This window comes from Montipora foliosa, chromosome 9 (genome assembly GCF_036669935.1).
Source record: "Montipora foliosa isolate CH-2021 chromosome 9, ASM3666993v2, whole genome shotgun sequence".
NCBI lineage: Eukaryota > Metazoa > Cnidaria > Anthozoa > Scleractinia > Acroporidae > Montipora > Montipora foliosa.
The window spans coordinates 17,024,837-17,032,105 of NC_090877.1; the positions used below are offsets into that span (position 1 = coordinate 17,024,837).

General features: G+C 37.7%; 1 protein-coding gene across 1 annotated transcript in view; it reads right to left on the reverse strand.

Annotated features, from left to right (window-relative positions):
- Positions 1 to 6,668: 6,668 nt before the first annotated feature.
- Positions 6,669 to 7,269, reverse strand: part of LOC137970908 (gamma-aminobutyric acid receptor subunit alpha-6-like) — a 20,228-nt gene continuing 19,627 nt past the window's right edge. Inside the window, exon 9 of the mRNA XM_068817566.1 lies at positions 6,669 to 7,269. This exon is cut by the window's right edge and continues 537 nt beyond it. The gene's annotated coding sequence lies outside the window, so the exon portion shown is untranslated.

The window sequence follows — 7,269 nt, forward strand, 5'->3', positions numbered from 1 at the left end:
TATGGGAGTGGTACCTAATACAATTTTAAAATACTGACAGGTAAATAGTCATTTCTACCAGGTGCCAACCACAATAAGACTAAGCTTGTGACTAATTATAGATTCCGAATGAGTTAACAGAAAAAAAAAGCTATCATAGCCAATGGTGAATTCTGTAGGGTGATTCTTTCCGTATTGTTAATCATCCAGCTCTGACATTTGATGTTTCAGACCTTTGAATACGTCTTGGCGACCGTCATTTAAATTGATGTCACTTGATTCGCCGAGTACAGCCTTTCCCCTCAAACAAATTTACTCAGTCAACAAAAGCAGACAGAGATAGAAAGCCTTTATTTTAGCGCGATAAAAATTTAAAACTCTGCAGCTTTTGGGGTCGTGCAAATAAAAATAAAAAATTAACACTATACAAGCTGTATACATAAATAAATCCTTCATAAAAAATTATAATTAATAAATAATTGTGAAAACCTCTGACTAAAACTATTTACATCAAGCAGTGAATATTAAATTGATTTCATTTAAAAGGCGATGTGCATTCCGGCCCTTAACATCGAACCAATGACTCAAAATACGTAGAAGTCCTTAAATGTAGCTAAAATCTGTACTTTTAATTAAAAATTGCAGTCAACAGACAAGTCTCCCTAAATGTCAATTCTTTGAAAAGTTAACAAGATCGAAGTATCTTTGCCAGACACTTGTAGGTCTTGTCCGCAAAGTCTTGTATCAGTACATATGACAGCATTCACAATAGTGGGCCTCTACAGGCTTTGGCATTTTCTTCTGTGGCTAGTGCCAAAACGCGCGACCATAAGTAAATATTTTATCTGCAGACTATGTCCGAATCGTACTTGATTGCAAATGCGTCTGAAAGCTCCTGCGGTAGTGTATGGTGAAATGCTTTATGGTTTTGGTCAAAATTTTACGGCTTACAACACTGCAATGCAATGTAAGCTAGATGCTTCTGTGAAGCATACACTGGTTTGCCTGTGGTACGTGCTACAGAAAATCAGAAGGCACTGAATTGTGTGGTATTGAAATACAGCATTCCAGTCTCTGAAGAATAACAAATAAAAGAGAAGCGAGAAACATTGGCTTCTGGGCTGACATGTTGATAATTTTCAAGTTCCCTCACAACTTCTTTTCACCACAAGTGTGCCCTCTGAGCATCTGAAAGCTTTGTAATACTAAACTTCATTGAAGTCAACCCCTGTTTCGCGGGGTTAGTGTTAGGATAGGAGACCAAAACAATAAACCCCTCATAAAAAACAGAAACATCTGACCGAAAATACTATTAACGCTAACAAATGCGAACTCAGCAAGGTACCGATTCTGTTAGCTTGCTTTATGCAAAACAAATATTGATGAAAAAGCAAATAACTATTGAAACACAGTTTTCAGAAAGAGCAGAAGGAAGTTTCCCAGACGGTCGATCGAGAATAAAATATTTACGACATGAAAACAACATTAATTTTGAACCGTGAATATAGAATATAAAAAGTTACCATCAGCGACAAACATTTTGGGAGATTTTTGCTACGTTCAAGTAAATTGCAAAATCGAAAGTGACATGGCCGGAATTCAGCGGGCGCCGTGATTAAGTTCCCGCGGCATGTTTACTCGCCAAACAGTGAAGCATCTGTGTCAAATGATGGCAAGATAGCGGGTTTTTGTAAGTTTCTTTTTCTGTCAAGTGTTATAAAGGTTGACAATGAAATGAGCGAAGTCAAAACAAAGATCACAATCGCCCAACTCTTGTTTATGCAAAGTCAAAATTTACTCTCCAAGACGCGTACGACGTTATTTATCACCAGGTAATTCCATCATTTTGGAAATAGCACCTACTTTATTATTCATCTGCGTCACAAGTTTTCATTGATTTTGGGGCTCATTTTGTTGAAACTCAAGCACGCTTCCAACAGGCCTGTGAACCCTTGATCCTGCTTACAGAGCAATACTAAAAAACTTTTCCCATATCACATTTGAACCTTAAGCTCGAAAATTCAATACACAACATGATATTATAATTCACAAAAGCAGAAAATACCACAGAATCCTTTTCCAGCGAAATATTTATTGAAACAAACAACATATTTGCTCTTGGAGGCGAAAACCTCTTCCTATTTCATTGCGTGCGTGAAGACAAGAAACTCAATCGTGTCAAATTACCATGTACTTCAGGTAAATGCAGCTCACTTTGATTTCGTCTCGACGGGCGATAGATTGTTGTCGAAGTCCAGTGCTCGTCGCTTTTGAGATTCCTGCCTATTTTATCCAACTGACTTTCTATTATTGAGCTCCATAAGGGTATATTTTGTTTAAGGATCCACTAAAACGCCATTCGCGTTACATGACTTTCGACGCCATTGCAGGCTAAGTTAATGATTCTACTGTATCCACCAGAGAAATGTACGCATTTCCACTACCCTCTCGATCCTAAGAAAATACTCGCAGAAGGCTCTATCCGCAAAGACACCACTTACCAGGGGAGTGACAGGCAAAAACTAAAAGAAAAAAAAAAAGGAAACAAACAAACTAAACGCAGACCTCGACTGGGTTTGCCATGAGGCAACCCAGTAACAATATTGGAAGGTTTCGCCATGATTTCATCTGGCAAAGATCCAAGCAACCTGAAGTTGTAGCGTCAAAACATGTCTAGATAGTAGAACCCGCCGAGGCTGCAAATGCTTACCTGTACTTAAATAAAAGCTAATTTCGATCCCAACAGGGTTGACTTTTTGCCATGATACAGCAAACAAATATAAAGATTTGTCAACTTGAACTCGTAACAAGATTATAACCTATTCTTATACCCCATTCACATCAGGAAAATATGTTTTGTTAAGAAAATTTAACAAAATAAAAATTAGCAATAGAAAACGGAGTGGCTTAGTTTTTAATACATAGGGTCAAATGAGCTGTACCTTTCACTATTGCTGTGCTGAATTTAAGGTCGAAAACCATTCAGTTAGCAACTTCAAGAGAGAAAACAATTTCAAAATATGTTCAAATAAACAGCTTTTAAACATGTTTAAGCTTTGGCGAGAATCGGGTATGAGTGCAACAGCAACAAGGAAACATTAACACAAAACATGCCTGTATTAAAAATCATGTTACATGTACATTCTTCTGTAGTCACTAGTGGCATATTACTCTTGATCACGTTTGAGGAGAGTACAGTATTGATTACAGACATGCACTTCCTTGAATTTTTCAATGGCAGAATAAGACAAGTTTCCAGAACAGAAGAGAATGGTGTTATGATTTGCATCCCTCACGTCTCCACTGGCTATTTCAGCATCGCAAAGACAGTAACCTTTTCCTTGAATGTCAACAACCATAAGTTTTTTGCCTGACCTTACATAGGTGTAATGGACAAAGGTCTCTGCTTTTAGAGAGATTTCCATCACGGTAGATGTCTCCTGTATTGTTAAAATACTTGGAGAATGGAGTGGTGCCATCCAAAAACTTTTCCACAGTTACGTACTCTCCGTTTAGTTTGCCCAAGTGAACTTTCGTGTAGGAGGAGAATGTGTCACCAAACTCCTGTGGCTTCTCCAGTTCTAAGTTCTTTGCAAAAGTGCGGGCCGGCGAATTCATTTGAACAGCTTTACATGACCTTCCACGCTATTAAACAACTCCTCAATGTCACAAATTTGGTTTTCCTTCATCTTTTCCAATACATACTTTCCATCCTGAATTCCTGACAGTGCATTTGCCTCATAAGCATTGCGGAAAGTCCCGCTTGCAAATTTGTCCTTTTGTAACCAAAACCTTATTGATTGGCCGTATTTATACTAGAGGACGTCTAAGATGTCTCAGACGTCTAAGACATCTTAGACGTCTTACACGACTAGTATAAATACGGGAAATAAGGTGGACGAATTAAACGTCTCAAGTTAAGTGCGTCTAAACGACGCTCTTAACAGACGTCGTAGTCGTCTAGTATAAAGACAAGACGCACTAAACTGGGACGCACTTAGTAATGAAGTGCACACAGTCTCTTTGGTGATTAAATCTCAGTATCTTTTGAAGAAAATTGTGAATTTGATTTCTAGCCGTCGAAGTTAAGGGCGTCCCGTATTTATATTAGTCGCACTTATTACGGCCAGACGTTTAATGCGTCTGGACGTCTTAGACGTCCTCTAGTATAAATACGGCCATTTCGCGCCATGTCATGTCCTTTACAGAAAACTCCTCAAGTGTCAAAGTAACAAAATCAGTTTTAGGAGTAATTACCTTTCCAAGCTGAAATCTTCCAATTTCTTATTTTGGCTTGTGGTCCCCTCTCACCAGCAAGCAGATCACACTCCATATCGGTAAGCTGGAAGTGATTTTTGCATGCTTCATTAATATTTTGGAGCGTGGCTTCGCAATCGAGGGGAACCATGGTCAGTGGACCAGTATGTTCCTGATGAACAGCATCTCGTAGATTAGACAGTCAAACTTTGTGCGGCATTTCTTTAGAACTGTAAATTGGTCTTGTAGATTAGTTGGTTGCAGGCTGTGTTCTTCTTTCAAGTGTTTACCAATAGAAGAATGTTTATGTTCGGCGATGCGTTGAAAGATGTGTGTCCGACATAATCTTTATCGCACAGATCACATGAAAATTTGTAGACAACGCAAGGTTGGTTAATTAGGGGAGGTTTGGCCTCCACACCTTTAATGTCGTCAGTGATTTTTCTACTAGTAAATACTGGGCGCAAATTACTTCCAATTTTCTTCATCAGGAAAATAAAACCAAAATTTAACACGCAGTCGGATTCAATTCGCGCCAAACTTTTTACATAACAATTGAATACTTTAATACCCCTTTCAATTCCCTACATATTTTCACACTACTACTACTACTATATATACAATCAATTCTATTATGTACTTCGAACTTGATAATGATGACATGGAGTCATCGAAACGTCGTTCTACTTTTACATCGGTTATATTTATTATTAAGTTATTTTATTTTATTTTATTTTATTTTTTGAAAAATAATTACGGTTAAAAATAAAACTAAATAGATAAAATAAAAATAAAATAAAATAAAAACAGAAACGGAAAAATAAAAGGAAAAAAAAACAGAAAAAACTAGGAAAGATATAAAAAAACTCTATGGCCCTAATGGACCACCACACACTTATCCAAGTGCTTAACAAAAAGAAGCTCCTAGCTTATTGCCTATATCCAAATATGGCAATGTCCATAGTCTGAACTGTAACGCTATAACGCAATACAACAACAAAACATCAAAAGCATGCATTGTACATCGTGACAGTGAAGGTATGAAATAGGAGGCCTAAACTTGTTCATTAAAAGCATTTTTATTTAGATGATTAAGTAAAGATATAAATTATATAGGGTTATGTCAGGGTTAATCCCCGTAGCATACAGTTATGACTTAGCAGTGCCCCGTGTTCCCTAGCGACTAACGTTTGCATTCCAGCGACATGGGAATCTTATTTGTACAAAAATTAGCTGCTGGACACCCTGTATTTCAAACTTTCAGAGCTTTGGTTACCCTAAGATATTTCTTAGAGCACAGCCTTGGACTATGAAAATAACATTGTTCTCCCAAAAAGAGCCCAACCAAGGAACTGTTCAGTTTTATAGCTTTTTGGATGTCTTTTAAAGGAATCTTAGGACGTCATAAATTTCAGTTCTCTCTTTAATGTGATGTTACTAGGAAACATTGTGGCCATCTGCATGAACCAAACTAGTGAAGATATACTTTGTTCTTGGATCATACAACGGCAGCGTAAAAATCTAGCACTCACAAACTTTAGAATTATCTTCAACCTCAATCAAACTCCACAGTAGCTCGCCGGCAAGTCAATGTATGGTAAAGACATCAGGCTTTAAATTTCAAGTCGAATGCCTATGGCTTGGGTTTGGGGTTTGAAGGGTCAACAAATACTGATTTCGGGTTTTGCTTGCATTGCAAATGGCCGTAAAATTAATGCGTTGCTGTATTGTTGTTTAGGGCGGTTGTCAATTGAGTGTTGTAAAAATATACCAAAAGTAATAACTTGGACCAATCACAGCATTTGCAAACAGCGCAACGAACCAATCCAAATTCGTAGCAATTCCGTGTAACTTGCTCAAAGCGCGGGAAAAAGCGGGCGTCCCGATGATTCGCTATTAGTTTTGGTTTTCCTTCTCATTGGTTGATAAACTGGCACGAGATTGTTAAACCAATCACTAAGCGTAGCAATTGCAATCACGTAATTTCTTTCGACAATCATTTGAAAACTGCTCGTAAATGACTCAAGTTAAAAAGATCCTCACAACGAGGAACGTTAGCCTGCAAAGCAAACGTTGTCAGGGGAGATTTCTTTTTTAACTCTTGCTTTTTTTCTTCCCCCTCCCATGCCTATGCCTGCAACGCAGGCCATGACAAACTTGGAGGGTCAATGAAATAGGGATGAGTGCATTCCAGTGTTTAGGTTATGCTGATATATTCGAAAAATAAAAAAAGTAACTCAAATTTTCCCATTTTTGATTTGTGACATTTTTATTGCCTGCTTGATTTCCCATCTAATTTGTTTTCGCGCTCATATTGAAAGAGTTATTTTCATTTATTAGCACTGCAGTGCTGAAGTCTGCATCCCTGTTTGTCCCCTGCCAGGAACCCTCAAACTTGTGCCCATCTTCTATTTTTCCAGGAGCCAGATAAAGTAATGAACTCTCAGCAGACTGTAATACGTTTAATGCGGTGTGGAGTGTGTAGTTTCTACTAGCAGATTACTTTATGTTATAAATTTATTTATTTCTTACTGATTAATCTTCTAATGAATATTTTTTAGCTGCGTGGTTTCCAGTGATAAATTACGACTTCTTACAAGTGTCACACGTCACGTAAATCGAATCACGCATCTAGTCTAAATATGATTGGCCCCCACATTGGGGGTTGACCCATCACAGTAGATGTCGGAAATAAATAAGCGAAATAATTATATTGAGCCATAATAGTTACAACTACAGGAAGCCTTTAGCAGCGATTTTCAAAAGAAGTCTCACTTAGATCACTTATTTTGGCTTCAACAGGCGAAGAGGATCATGTCCGCTCGTTGATACTGACTTTAAATAAAAATGAAAATCACAGTTGTTGTGGCCACTCTTTTGTTTGACGTCGTTGCCAAACATGGCAAACAAAAAGTTAAGGTAATTTATTCAAAGTGCAATCCAAATCTTACTTTTTTATTCACAACAGTTCACAGTAATAGTTCTTGACGTTCTTGCCTTGAAATATTGCGTAGTGACGAAACATAAAGGCAC